We start from the raw sequence: 16022 nt of genomic DNA, 5'->3' as shown, positions 1-16022 counted from the left end.
TTCACTTTATCTTGGTACATGTGACAATAATAAATCAAATCAGATGACTGTCCACCTTGGAAATTACTTTTCATTGTTGTGGGTGGCTGTTAAGCCCAATCCTAGAACCTCATCTCATTTTATTTCACCTACTAGGAAGCTGGATGCTCTGTACCTGAAGGTAGTACAATCTATAGGGACATGTTGAGCCACCTTATCGAACAGCAGCAGTCTGTATGCTGGAGGTACAAAAATCCAGTAGCTTCAAGTTATTTTCAATTTACTCTGATCTGCTATGACACACCTCTAGGGCAGATGGGACTTGAACACAGACCGTCCAGCCCAGAAAAGGGATACTATCAATGTGCCAGAGGACCCTCAGTTTATGGATTTAATTCAGATTTATTTAATTAACTGAAATTAAACTTCCCAGTTACCGTCATGGGATTACAGTATTATTTCATAGGCCTGGATTACTAGTCTAGAAACAAAACCATTTTGTCTGTGGTAGATGAATGTTCATATTTACCTACATATTGAGGTGAATATTCATCTGGTTAATGATAACAACTTTGGAGTAAGGGAAATGTTTCCAATGTGAAGAAAATCAATTGTTATGGCGGATGGAAATGTTGGATTAAGGTAAATTAGCTCTGATTTTATTAATTGATTCAATTTATGGTTCAAAGGTCATCTGCCTTGATCCCACTCCTATTTCTTACGTTCCAATTACAAAACATGCTTCAGACAATGAACAAAATAGCACACTGTCCAGAAATAAACCTCCAAATACCATTATATATCATGAAAATGTCCACTGCATTTAAACAATCCTCCAGTACCTCATTCAAAATAATTCATCTTGTGGATAATTCTGGTTAAATATTTCTCTCTAGCCCACAGCTGTCCCAATTTCAATGCTAACTCAAGGGAACCCAACCCTGAATTCTGGAAATTCAAATTCTACGTGCCTCTCTAATTTAGTTTCAATCCCTCTGATAGTTACTGGTGTGTTTAACTCTATCCTGGTCGTAACCTGAGACTCTTGAAGGCACACGGACAACATTGCCTGTAGGTGTCAAGGTCATCAGGGCACTCAACTATAAAGCCACAGCAGAACTGAAAGTCTTAAATTCTTCCTCACCCAGGACAGCTGATGTAAGGGGTTAATCACCGCTGAACCAAGTTTACAAAATACTTAATGAAGTAAGACATGACCACACCACCTCTGGCTCGATACACACAGCTAGATTTGAAAAAGGCAGTGGTTTAAAAAGTTTCAATTTATTTAAATCTCAAATCTCATTTACATAACAGAAGACATTATCCTGCCACTGTCACTTCATAATGCTTCAAATGCTTCCTTGAATACTGGAGTCAGTTCTAATGCCGGCATAATGAGTTGTGTGGGTTTATAAATCTGCAACAGTGAAAGATTAGGATGCAATTACAATTGTAGATCTGATCTCCCAATCAAATGCGCATGAATTTTCTCCAGGCCACTGTCGGAGATTGAAACACTGTTCCCAGCATTTTTGACCCCATTGCAAGCTCCACTCTGTTATAGTGGTAGGACTGAGATGTTTTGGGTATATTTCACCACCAACAATCTTTCTTGCTGCTGTTAGTCTCAGAGACTGATATTGTGTGGGGAAGGATGCCCACATAGATTCTTCAGCAGAAGAGAAGCTCAGTCTTGATAAATACTGCAATACAAATGGTTACTTGTGAGTCGTAAGGGTCCACTTAAGAAAAAACACACATCATGTGACTGAAACATTCTGGTACATAATTTAGCAATAACTGCACTACTACTCCCCAGTACAATCCTTTGTACCCTGGTGAGCAAAGCTTAACTCGTAATGTCAGTTGACCCCTTTAGGTACTGTCTATACAATACCTGCCTGGTTTTTTACACCATCACTAAGGCCACCATTTTCCTCCTTTCTCATGTCAGCCCAAAATCAGCCAACAGCATGTTGGCTCAGTGGCTCGCATTGCTGCGGCACAGCACCTGGGACACAGGTTTGCTTCCTGCCATGGGTGACTGTCTATGTAGAATTTGCATTATCTCTCTGTGTCTGCATAGATTTCCACTCCATGGTAAATGTGGAGTATGGGCATAGGCTGAGTCTGAGTGGAATTCTCTTTGGAGGGTTTTGGGCACTCAATGGGCCAAATAGCTTCTTTCTGCATTGTGGATATTCTATGATTCTGTTCATCTGTTGACAACCTCCATACTCAGGCCTTTGTTACTTTCAGCTTCCATTCCAAAACACTTTCCTGGTTTTTAATACACTGATGGGTATTTGGTCTATGAACACAGATCAGTTACTATTTTCATACCATTCAGACTGCAGAAATAGAAGAAATCAATGAGGGTTCTATTTTGATTGGAGCATGAAAATAGGACCAAATGGACACAGTAGCAATATGACCAGACTGAATGGAATTCCAAAGTTGACACAACAATTTGGCCCTGGTCAGTGATTGCCAGAATTTTAAGTTGGCTAAAGATGGTAACCAGCAAAATTTGTTGATTGGCTGTGATTTTTGTGGAGAAAGTGAGGACTGCAGGTGCTGGACATTAGAGTCGAGAGTGTGATGCTGGGAAAACACAGCGGGTCAGGCAGCATCCGAGGAGCAGGAGAATCAATGTTTCGGGCATAAGCCCTTCATCAGGAATGAAGCTTTTGGGCAGGGGCTGAGAGATAAATGGGGCGGGGGGAGGAATTATGGCTGGGGGGAAGGTAGCTGGGAATGTGACAAGTAGATGAAGGTGGGGGAGAAGGTGATAGGTCGGGGAGGATGGTGGAGTGATTAGGTGGGAAGGAAGATGGACAGGTCAAGAGGGAGGTGCCGAGTTGGAGCCTTGGAACTGGGATAAGGTGGGGGGGAGGGGAAATAGGGAAACTGGTGGAATCCATATTAATCCTGTGTGGTTGCAGGGTCCCAAGGCAGGAGATCAGGCGTTCTTCCTCCAGGTGTTGGGTGGTTATGGTTTGGCGATGGAGGAGGCCCAGGACTTGCATGTCCTTGGTGGAGTGAGAGAGGGAGTTAAAGTGTTCAGCCACGGGGCGGTGGGGCGGTTGGTGTGGATGTCCCAGAGATGTTCTCTGAAACAATCCATAAATTGGTGTCTAGTGTCCCTGACGTAGAGTGGAGTGGTTGAAGTGAGTTTCTCATAACCACTTACACCAAAAATGTGTAATGCTCTGGCCGCTGTGCAGTGACAGGGTTCAGGATGGTTCAGAGACTGAGGTCAAAGTTGTCTAGGTTCGTGGATATGGTCCCTCACTCTCTATCACTCCATACTGGAACAGCTCGGCCTTATGTCCTGCTCCCATCAGTCTAGGGAGAGCCTCTGTAAATACCAAGTATTTCCTTTCACTGATTACTGCTGGAGCTGTTCAATAAAGTAGGATATTGTTACTATAGCTCTCTACAGGTTAAATTCGATGTACACTCGCCCCACTTTCCAGCACCAAGCATTTGCCCTTGAATGTTATGACATTTCAAGTAATCATCCAAGTAATTTAAAGGTTTAAAGATTGCAAGGTTTCCTGCTTATAGTTTCCTGCTCTCCTAAACAGTGGATTCCAGACCCCTAGTACCCTCTGGGTACAAAAGCCTTTCCTCAAATCCCCTCTAAATCTCCTTTCTTTCGCTTTAAAATGATGACCCTTTGTTATTGACCCTTCAATTTAGGGGAACATCCAGGGTTAAACCTGTAAGGCAGGATAAATATGAGCGGCGTGGCCTCATTATAATGTTTAAATAACCAACCTAAATCCAATCCTTCCAATTCAGGAGATTAAAATTGCCTCCAGTGATTCAGGGGTTTGAGTTCAGTTTCCATGTCTTCAGCTGTTCTGTGAAACATTGCTTCTTTTCCCTTTGGGTTAGAGTAGAGAAACATGACAAGGATGGTCCTTGTTCGTGCTACTGTTTTTGATTGTTTCGAAGTGTTTGCCATTAAATCTTATGTCTTTACACGAGGGTCATGAATATAACATTTATTCACAGCCTGATGTTTCAGTATCATAAATCTTTGTCTCTTTTCTTTTCAAATTCAGTGATTTATGTAAAATATTACAATGCTGCCAAATCTTCTGTAGAATTGAGGAAAGAGTTGCTCTCATTGCCTTGTACAGCAAAATTATAAATCTACTCTCAAGGTGTCAGCCTTGGCTCAGTGAGTAGCACATCCAGGGCAGAAGGTTATGACATCGGGTTCCACTCCACATATTACAGCATCGAGTTTTGAAGGAATGGAGTTGGTGGCAGGGGAATGAGTAATGGGGCAGGGAGTGAAAATGGCAAATACCAAACTTCCCAACATTGAATTGAAGAAGACTTTTGCTAATTCAGTGCTCACCTCCGATCTCACCAAGTGCGTCCCACTTGCCTAGATGGCTGCAGCTCCAGCAACACTCAAGAAGGTTGGCACCATCCAGGACATAGCAGCTGCTTGATTGGCACCACATCCACCATTTTGAAACATTCACCTCCTCCATCACCCATTCACAATGACAGCATTGGGTATCTGTACAAGGTACAATGGAACCTTCCAAACCCATAACCACAACCACCTAGAAGGACAATGATAGTGGATTAGCACTGAACTTGGAGGTCCCTCTTCCCAGACTACAAAATGGAGTTGTCAACTCCACCAGTGATACAATGTCTCAGCTTCTATTGCAGTAGAAACAACTTTCACTAAATATCTAAATGTTGCAGTGTCAATTTGAAATTATTTTTAATTCATTCATGGGATGTCAGTATCACTGGTTAGGCCAGCACCTCTAATTGCCCTTGGGAGGATAATTGCAAGCTGTCTTCTTGAACTGCTGCAGTCCATGTGGTATAAATACGTCCATAGTGCTATTGGGACAAAATGGGCTGGTTTTCTTCATGTTCATTGGGCCCAAACACAGATTTTCCAAGAAGCTTTCCAACGCACCAAACTTGAAGTGATTCATAGAATCCCTACGGTGTGGAGTGAAGGCCATCGAGTTCATACCAACCCTCCGAACTGAATCCCACCCCAACCCATCCCTCCACCCTATCCGTATAACCTTGCATTTCCGGTCAAATTTCTCGGAGAAAGTGGGGACTGCAGACGCTGGAGATCAGAGTCACGAATGTGTTGCTGTAAAAGCATAGCAGGTCAGGCAGCATCCGAGGACTAGGAGAATTGAAGTTTCAGGCATAAGCCCTTCTGGTCAAATTTCTGATAAGTACTGAAAACTAGGATATCGATGGCAGGGTGATGCTGCCATTGATGTCAATAGCTGATGGTTAGCAGTCTTCTCCTTGGAGGTTTTGAATGTCTGTTTCTTGTATTGCCATGAACGTGGATTTCCAGAAGGTGTTTGATAAAAGTGCCACATTACAGGTTATTGTGGAAAATAAAAGCTCATGGTACTAGGAGTAACATATTAGAAAGGACAGAAGATGACTAGCTGGAAACAGAGATCCCATATAAATGGGTCATTTTCTGCTCAGCAAGATGTAACCAGTGGTCCACCATATGGATCAGTGCTGGTAACTCAACATTTCACGATTTATATGAACGATTTGGATGAAGCAAGCAAAGTATGGTTGTCAAATTTGCTGATGTCAGAAAGATAGGTTGGAAGGTAAGCTATGAAGAGGACATAAGGAGTCAACAAAATAATAAAGGTTGGCTAAATGACTGGGAAAAGATCTGGCAAATGGAGTGTAATATGTGAAATTGACCATTTTGGCAGAAAGAAGTATTGTCTCCGAAAGGTCAGAATTGCAGAGCTCTCAAATGCAGAGAGATGTAGGTGCCTCAGTATATGAACTGCAAAATCCAGAACAGGGACTCACAGTCTGCAGACATAAAGCAGGCCATTTTAGAATGTGCTGAGGAGAAATATGCTCACTCAAAAGGGAAAGTCTGTGGAATTGTCTGCCCAATGGGGTGTGGAGGCCAAATCACTGAAGGGTTTTAAGAAAATAAAAGATAGATTTCTTGAGGCTAGAGGTGCCAAAGAGTATAGGGACAGAGTGGGGGTCTGGGATTGAGATAAAAGATCAGCCATGATTATATTGAATGGTGAAGCAGGCTTGAAGGCTAAATGCCTAATTCCTGCTATTTTCTATTTTTCTATGTTTCTAAAAGGTAAGCTAACAGAATATTATTATATTTGCAAGGGAAATTGAATACAAAAGTGGCGAGATTATTCTTCAATCACACTGGGCAGCATGAGACTACATCTGAAGTACAGTGAATTGTATTGGTCAGTTTATTTAAGGAAGAATGTACTTGTCCAGCCCTTGCCTTGATATTTTCTAGATCTTGTTGCTTCTGGTCATGGACAGCTTTATCTTTGTGAAATTACAAAGGAGAATGAACATTTAACAAACATGAACAAACATATCCATTTCTGACCTTACGATGGAAGGAAGGCTATTGATAGAGTTATAGAGATGTACAGCATGGAAACAGACCCTTCAGTCCAATGCCAACCAGATATCCTAACCTATTCTAGTCCCATTTGCTAGCACTTGGCCCACATCCCTCTAAACCTTTCCTATTCATATTCCCATCCAGATGAACAGCTAAAAGTCAGTGTTGAACACCAGCTGTGTCTGAGATGATTAGCCATCCACCATCATAACCATCTTGTCTGAGGACAGATTCCAAACCAGTGGAGAGTTTTCCCCCTGTTTCCATTGACTCCAGATTTGTTTAGATTTTTTGATGCCACACTCAGTGAAATGCAACCTTGATGTCAAGGGCAGTCCATTTCACCCACCACAGGACTTGAGATTTTCTATCCATGTTTGGACCTGGGCTGTAATGAGGTCAGGAGCGGAATGGTCCTGGTGGAACCTTAGCTGAGTATCAGTGAGCGCGCTGTTTTTCTGTAAATGTCACTTGATAACACTGATTAGATTAGATTACTTTACAGTATGGAAACAGGCCCCTCGGCCCAACAAGTCCACACCGACCCACCGAAGCGCAACCCACCCATACCCCTACATTTACCCCTTACCTAACACTATGGACAATTCAGCATGGCCAATTCACCTAACCTGCACATCTTTGGACTGTGGGAGGAAACCGGAGCACTCGGAGGAAACCCACGCAGACACGGGGAGAATGTGCAAACTCCGCACAGTCAGTCACCTGAGGCGGGAATTGAACCTGGGTCTCTGGCGCTGTGAGGCAGCAGTGCTAACTACTGTGCCACCGTGCCACCCACTGTGCTGCTGACAAGCTTTCCATCACTGTTCTTATGATTGAGAATAGAGCAATAATTGTCTGGACTGAGTCTTGTCCTGTTGATTGTGGACAGGGCCTATTTGACTAATTGACACTTTGTCAAGTTGTAGGTATAGGTTGCAGATCAACAGCTTGACTTGAGGTGTGGATAGCTAGTGCTCTGGATCACGGATCTTCACCAGCAGAGCTTGAATGCTTTGGGGACCCATAACCATGGCTGTACTCTATGTGCTCAGCCAACATTCACTATTACTTGAAGTGAACTAAATTAGCTGAAGATCTGTTACATTCGGGACTTCAGGAGGCTGTAGTGATGGATCATTTACTCAGCACATTTTATTAGATATGGGTGCACAATTTCTGAAAGGGAAGAAGGAAAGGCACAAAGGCAATGTTGTCGTGAGGAAAGGAAGGAGAAAAAGTTGTGCATGGCTACACCACTATGGGCTGATGTGGTGCAGCGGTAGTGTCCCTACCCCTGAGCAAGGAGGTCTGGGTTCAATTTCCATCGGCTTCAGCGTGAAATCCCCGAACAGATTAATCAGAAATATCTACACTACCTGCAGCTTGCGAGTGAGAAGAGAATATAGTGTGGGGTCGATGAGCGGGAGGACTAAATATGAAGATACTCTTATTTTCAGTAGGTTTAACACTGATGATCAAAGCCACAGTGGTGGTCCTTCCAGCACAATAGGGTTTATTGCCTCTCTCTCTCCCTCTCTCTAGTCCACTCTTGCTATCGCCACAGTTATGCATCACCTTGTTCCTCTCTCTTACAGAACATTGTCAGTGTCATGCAATATGTTTGCATGATGTGACTGTCATGGTTGAACTGCTGGAAGATTCATCAAGCTGGTGAGATGATGCGACTGTGAGACTGAGGTGAAGCTGATGAATTTTCAGATTTAGGGAGATCATTCACAGTGATTGAGCACTGTTTGGGTTTGCTGATGCAGCCAGCAGTGAATGGCATCCAAGTTGTGCTAAACACTGGCTTTGACTTACAAAGCCACCTGCTTCCACTGCCTTGTTTCTGCTATCTGAGGGACATCTTCTGTCACCCTATCTCCTCCATCAAGACCTCCAATTTAGTATATGAAAACCTCAGGGCGTGCTGTCTTCTATATGGTCAGTCATCGTGCTTTGCTTCACAGCATCTCAGCAGCACGAAAAGCCACCCTTCCTTTAAGAGGTCTCCGTAAGACAGGCTTGCTTTAAATAATCTAATAAAGGCAAAGTCCTGCAGATCTGGAAAACTGAACCAAACACAGAGAACGTTAGTGAAACTCAGCAGGTCTGGCAGCACCTGTGAAGGGAGAAGCAGAGTTGACGTTTTGAGTCCAATGCGATTCCAGTCCTGAAGAAAAGGACCAAACTTGAAACATTCACCCTGTTTCTTTCTCCATAAAATGTTGCCAGACCTATCAAGTTTCTCGATCAACATCTTCTGTGTTTAAATAGTGCTAGGAAGCAACAATACTGGTCCCACTGCTAATGTGCCACTTATGATCAGCACCATTAGTATTGGCTGTGCTCAACATTTGATATAAGCAGGCAGCACAAGGTAGACATTACCTACATTACAGTAGGTGGGCATGAGATAATGATTCATAAAGGCCCAGGTGTCCATTTTCAGGAGTATCCAATTTAGCTGGGAGCCTGTTTTTGGGATATTGGTCAGCGGATAGATCAGACAGAACACCAGTCAATTAGAACTACCTCACCACCTACCTCAGCACAGACTTATAATCTTTTCATGATTTATAACTTCATAATTTATAAACAATTCTCTAAAAGCCCTTGAAAAAGCTCTTACAGCCTCCACCTCAATAACAAAGTTTTCTGTGCTTCGGTAAGGGTGCTTTCCGAAAGGGAAAGCCTTCCTCTACAGGGAACTATAGACTTAGTTCTGTCTATAGCTGTTCTAATTTAACCTGGATTATGGATATATTGTACACTGCTTTTGAACCTGTCCTATCAGTGTTGAAGGCCAGTGAATAGTCTAAATACAGTCTGTTTGGACAGCAGGAACTTGGCTTTTATTAGATCCTGTAGTGTTTATTTAACAAGAGGACTTCATAAGCTGTTTCTCTCCACTACTTCATCCTTCAAGAAAATGTAATTACTTTCTTCTGTCTTTCCCTTTATTTTATTATGTTATTATTAGCTCATGGCCAGAAACTTTGAAGGCCTCTGACAGTGACATTAGATTGAACAAAGCCCAAAAATTCTCAAAGCAGAGTGACAAGACTGGGCAGCTTCTAGCTGACACAGAGACAGCCATCTGGATAAGGGCTGCACTGAAATGCCATCTGCTCCTCTTACCCCCTTGTAGGCCAGTTGTTCAACTGACAGATGTGTTTGGCCTTGAAATTTGGTCTCGCAGCTCCTGTGAATCTTTTGGCACTAAGCTGTCTGCTAAGCCCCCAGTAGATTGAACAGGGAGCACTGACATCTTTCCAGTAGCAATGCACTGATCACAACAATGGGAAAGAGAAAGATACCATTGAGCAATGCTCCCACTCAGAATTGGTACTAAAAATAAATAAGGAGCCTAATATCTATTCAAAGTCCTCAATCCAAGACTGCAGCAGTCTTTTTTTGTTGTTATTCATTCATTGGATGTTGGTATGACATCCTAGAACAGGCTGGACCAGCATTTATTGCCCATTTCTGTTTGCCCATGGTGAGCTATCTTCTTGAACTGTTGTGGTCCATTTGGTGCAAGTACAATTACAGTGTTGTTAGGGAGGGAATCTCAGGATTTTGACCCTGGAGTGACACTGAAGGAATAGATGCATTCCCAAGTCAGAATGGTGAGTGGCTTGGAGGTGAACTTGCAGGGTGGTGCTCCCATATATCCACCGCCCTTGTCCTTCTGGATGAAAATGGTCATGAGTTTGGAAGGCGATGCCTAGGGAGCCTTGGTGAATTTCTACCGTGCAACTTGTAAATGATACATGCTGCTGTTATTGAGGTGATGGTTGAGAGACTGAGTGTTTATGGATGTGATGTCAATTTAGTGAGCTATTTTGTCATGGATGATGCCAAGCTTCTTGAGTATTATTGGAGCTGAACTCATCCAGATAAGTGGGAGTATTCTTATCTTGTGCCTTGTAGATGGTGGACAGGCTTTGGGGAGTCAGGAGGTGAGGTATTCACTCCAAGATTCCTAACTTCACCTGCTTTTGTAAACACTACTCGTATGACTCATCCAATTTAGTTCATGGTCAATATCAACCTCAGGATATTGATAGGGAGGGACATAGTGATGGCAACACCACTGACAGTCAAGTTTTGTGAGATTCTACCCGAGAGATGGTCATTGCGTGGCACTTGTACACTATGAAGGTTAATTGGCACTTGTCAGCCAAGCTTGAATATTGTCCAGATTGTGCTCCAATTGAACATGGACTGTCTCAGTATCTGGGGAGTTGTGAATTGAACAATCGGCAAACATCTCCACTTCTGAACTTATAACAGAGAGAAGATCATTGAATGTAGCTACTGAAAATAGTTGGGTCTAGGACAGTACTATGAGGAACTAGAATCTTGAAGTGTAGTGTTAGTACCTCTACCTCTGAACCAAGAGGTCCAGGTTCTGGTCCCATCCTGCTCTAGAGCTGTGTGATAACCAGAGGTAGATTAGAAAATATTCACCCTGAAAATAATCTGCAGGGATGTCCCGAACTAAGATAACTGACCTCCAGTACCACAACTATCTTTCTTTGTAACGGATATGACTCCAACCATCAGAGAGCTTTCTCCCAATTCCCATTGCCTTCTGTTTTGCTTGGGCCCTTTGATACCACACTCAGTCAAGTATGGCAATCCACCTTTCAAATACACTTAGTTGGAAGAACCAGAGTGACTCCACATTTAAACAATGCAGTTTACCACACCCCCTTCCCAATGAGCACTCACCAGCTCAGCCTCTGATCCCTCTCCCAACCTTCATTTGCCCAGTGGCTGCTGTGACCCCAAACTTCATTTACTATTCAGGACTAAGGCTTTACCAGCTCTATTGGAATGAGGGTCAAGGCCCAATATCAAGGTCTCCTCATCAATCAGGCACTAGAACCAGATTTACTTGATATTGTATCTCCTTCCTGGAATTATTTATGCCATACCTGGGTTTGCCACCTTAATCCTGTCAATTCAGGATATACTTTGCAACAGCTCAACTACCAGGACCCATTATTCCAGTGGAATCTCCAATGGTATGGACACTATTCAGATCCATACCATTTCCATTACAAATACATAGCTTCCAAAGTCAAAGCCCAATAGCCAAGTCCACTTTCGTGACAATAAATGCCTAACTGGTGTGGTTACTTTTTTCTCACCTTACCTGATAAAGTCAGCTGTTTGGCAGGAGGTGGCTTCAATGGGCTCCAGAGTGATGGCAGTGTCTTCAGAGGCAGCGTGTCTGCAGAATTGGTCGGTTGGCCGGTGAAGCCCGGAGTGAGCTCCCAGCGGTAGCATGACATGGGCTGGGAAGCCCGGAATGGGGCATTCGCAGGGATGTAGTGTGGGCTGAGAAGCCTGGAGTGGGCCCCTGGTGGTGGCATAGTGTGCACTGGGAAGCCCAGAATAGGACACTGTCAGGGACTTGGTGTGAGCTGGGAAGCCCAAAGCGGTGCATTCTTGGTGACATGGCACGGGTTGGGAATCCCAGAGCAGGACTCTGGCGGCAGAGATAGAAAGAGTGGACTCTGTTTATGTTACCTTTTTTTAGTTTGTTCTAAGATAATGCGAATTGCACATATGTACAGTGACAGTACAGTTATGAAGTTGAAGGTGTGAACTGCATCATTTAAGAAAGAGAGAATGCTGTTCTGAACTGAGAGATTACAAGTACCTATGTATACAACTGATGTCAGTCCCAGAGTGTACTGAAAAATTGAAAATATGTCACATTTGGCGATGAAATGGATACCTGAGGCCTGCTTGCTGTTTTCACAACATTTCAAATTTAACCAATCAGTTTAAATTATGCCCCAGGCCATTAAAATCTAATTGAGTTTGAATTTATTCTTTTGCCAACATTGAACTAATGAGACGATCCGATGTTGGGGAGGTATAAGAACGCGGATATTTTGAAAATTGGTCAGAGAGTCGTGTAGAAAGCAACTGTCATGGAGGAAGAAACTGCTAGAGAGCTAACTGCCTATCTAACGTTGTGCTCTTAAAGAAATCATTTAAAAAAACCCTGTCTATCAAAGGTACCTTTTCATGCAAAGGCTATTCGCAGTGAAAAGAAAAATGACCAGGGAGATCAGCAGCAGGAAAACTGAAAACAGTGAGGTAAACAAAGACAGTGTAGTTTTAAGATTAAGTTAATGTAATTTTAATAAGAGTCTTTCTGAAACAGCATATTTTATAGAACTGGGTTTAGATGGTAAGTAAGTTCAGAGAAACAGGGGCTTGGATTTGCGAATAGTATTTTTTGTTTAATGTTCACTATTGAAGTTAGAAAAATAAATTGATATTTTTTCTTTAAATACTGGAATTTGGGAGTTCTCTGTCACTCACATTTTAACAGAGTCTGAGGCAAGGCAAGCTTTTCTGGGGTGTTTGGTTTAATTAACAGAGAGCTTTGACAACCGCTTTGTAACAACACACTGTAGTACACCAGAACTACAAAAGAGGAAGAAGAACACCTATACAATGTATTTGCCAAAAATGGATACCTCCGCAATTTCATCAACAGATGCCTAAGGGAAAGACAATGGAACGAGGACATGCCACAACCCAAAGGACTAGCCACACTACCATACATCAAAAACATTTCCGAACTGACAGCCAGACTACTGCGACCACTAGGACTCATAACAGCACACAAACCAACAGCCACTCTCAGACAACAACTCACCAAGATGAAGGACCCAATACCCAGCATGAGCAAAACCAAGGTAGTGTACAAAATCCCATGCAAGGACTGCACAAAACACTACATAGGACAAACAGGAAAACAGCTAACGATCCACATCCACGAACACTAACTAGCCACGAAACGACACGACCAGCTATCCTTAGTAGCCACACACTCAGATGACAAGCAACATGAGTTCGACTGGGACAACACTACTATTATAGGACAAGCCAAACAGAGAACAGCCAGGGAATTCCTAGCATGGCACTCATCCACAGATTCAATCAAGAAGCACATCGACCTGGACCCAATATACCAGCCACTGCAGCGGACAGCTGGAACTGACAACCGGAAGCGGCAGACACAAATCACTAGAAATGCCGGAGGAACATCACAGAAGCGCTTCACAGGAGGCTCCCAATCACTGAGGATGTCACCTAGACAGGGGACAGAACGTCTGCAACATAAATTCCCAGCTCGGCGAACAGAACCGCAACAACACGCACCCGTGCTACAAATCTTCTCCCAAACTTTGAATAGAATTTCTGTTTTGGGCATAGTTGACAATCTGGGCAATAACTGTGCTTGATTTTCCAAGGTGAACTTCTACTCAAATGTATTTGCATACTGATCGACGTTAAATCTTCTGTGAATTGGCACAATTGAGCAGCATAATAAAACGACACACTTTTAATGTTTTTTTTCTGCCACTTGCTTTTAAAACGAAACATGATGGTTTATTTAAGAGTGGTGACCTGCTGCAGTTTGATTAACACAGCGACCAAGGGGTTTGTGACAAAATGTAAGCATTTGGAATAAGAGTATTGAGACAGCCATCAGCGAATAACCTGAGTTTAAACAATCTTAAAATGTACTTGTTCTTCACTTGCAATTTGGGCATCACTGGCATATCCAGCATTTGTTACCTATCCCTACTTTCCCCTTTTCGCAGGATGGATATGGGTCACATGCTGTAGCTCACATGTAGGCCAGACTGTATAAGGTGGCTGATTTCCCACCTTAACGGGCATTAATGAACAACGTGGGCTTTTTAAGGAAATGAATGATCATTGTCACGGTCATCATTAAGACCAGTTGTATTATGTCAGATTTTAGGGGAGGTACGGCGGCTCTTGTGGTGCAGTAGAAAAGTCTCCATCTCTGGGCCAGGTCACCCAGGTTCAAAGTCCTACCTGCTCCCGAAATGTGTAACAGGTTGCTTAGGTAAATATCTGACAGTCCCTGGAGATCAAAGCCAGATGGAAATGCCTAGCACAAATAAAACAACATAGATTTTATTAATCACACTGTGACATTTGAACCTATTTTCTCCAGGATATCTGCCTAATATTTTGAATTGTTAGCCCAATGATATTGCTTCAACACCATCATCTGAATCTCTCACTAGCACTTTTAAAACGAAATGTAATGGTGTATTTAAGAGTGGTGACCTGCCGCAATTTAATTAACACAGCTACAAAGGGGTTTATGACAAAACGTAAGCATTTGGAATAAGAGTATTGAGACAACCATCAGCGAGTAATCTGAGTTTAAACAACTGAGTAACCTGAGTTTAAACAACTTTAAAAGACATACTTGTTCTTCACTTGTTATTTGGGCATCACTGGCAAGTCCGGCATTTGTCGCCTATCCCTACTCGCACTTTTTCACAAAGAAGAATAGGAGTCATTTACTAGCTTCATTGGGGTACACTAGCCAGTTTCTTGTGGAATTCAATTTTTAAAAAATATATCAAGACTTTCAAAACTTACCATCTCCAGATAGTGCCTGGGTTTCAAATGGGTCCCATTCCGGAGTATGTTTGTAAGTCAATTTGTACACAGTTCAGAACAGAATGCAGGACAATATCCAGGAGCCATCTGTAACTACAGGAAAAGTTCATATGTTGGGTCTTTAGAATTATACCTTTATATGGGATTGCAATCGTATATACAAACTTAAGTCAAATGTTCGTACATCATAGACCCACTCTCACACCTTCAAACAAAAACATAGATCAGCTCTATGTAACCACAATTGATAGAATTCAGCACATGTGCCCTATTTTGATCTAGGGCTGCAGTCAGGTTTCTAGATGGTACCATCTTCTAGCACAATGTTTTACTCAAACTGTTAAAGATTCTAGAAACTCACTCTGTACCCAACTTGTGCTTGAAATTCCTCGATCTTGTACATTTTGGTTTGGCTCATTTCTGGAGCAGAAACTGTAGTTCAGGGTCTTTCAGCTAGGAGGTCATGTTGCGGCTGTACAGGACATTGTTCAGGCCACTTTTGGAATATTGCATTCAATTCTGGTCTCCCTGCTAGAGGGAAGATGCTGTGAAACTTGAATGAGTTCAGAAGAGATTTACAAGGAAGTTGCCACGGTTGGAGGGTTTGAGCTACAGCGAGAGACTGATTAGGCTGAGGTTATTTTTCCTGGAGCATTAGAGACTGAGGGGTGACCTTATAGAGCTTTATAAAATCATGAGGGACTTGGATAGAGTAAATAGACAAGGTCTTTTCCACAGGGTAGGGGAGTCTAAAACTAGAAGGTATATGTTTAAGGCGAGAGGGGAAAGATTTAAAAGGGATGTAAAGGCAACTTTTTCACATGAGGGTGGTGCATGTATGGAATAAGCTATCAGAGGAGGTAGTGGAGATTTGTATAATTATAATGTTTAAAAGGCATCTGGACGCTTACATGAATAGGAAGGGTTTAGTGGGATATGGACCAAATGCTAGCCAATGGGACTATCTGGTCAGTATGGATGAGTTGGGCAGAAGGTTCTGTTTCCATGCTGACCATTTCTACGACTCTATAGCTCTGATTAAATCTATTCCTGGAAATGTTGGCACATGGCCTCTGGACCCCTGCCTTCCAATGCATTGATTCTGGTGTGCACCATC

At 42.7% G+C, this 16022-nt stretch overlaps 1 long non-coding RNA gene across 1 annotated transcript; it reads right to left on the bottom strand.

The window, feature by feature from the left end:
- Positions 1-1285: 1285 nt before the first annotated feature.
- On the bottom strand, positions 1286-14987 carry LOC140467908 (uncharacterized). Its single transcript, XR_011955531.1, has 3 exons — positions 14885-14987; positions 4358-4571; positions 1286-1685 (listed from the first exon to the last, which is right to left on the bottom strand). It is a non-coding gene; the product is annotated as an uncharacterized lncRNA (long non-coding RNA).
- Positions 14988-16022: the final 1035 nt, after the last annotated feature.

Source organism: Chiloscyllium punctatum, chromosome 46 (genome assembly GCF_047496795.1).
Source record: "Chiloscyllium punctatum isolate Juve2018m chromosome 46, sChiPun1.3, whole genome shotgun sequence".
NCBI lineage: Eukaryota > Metazoa > Chordata > Chondrichthyes > Orectolobiformes > Hemiscylliidae > Chiloscyllium > Chiloscyllium punctatum.
Note: the sequence above shows the minus strand (reverse complement) of the source record. Positions and strands in the feature narration are given on the sequence as shown.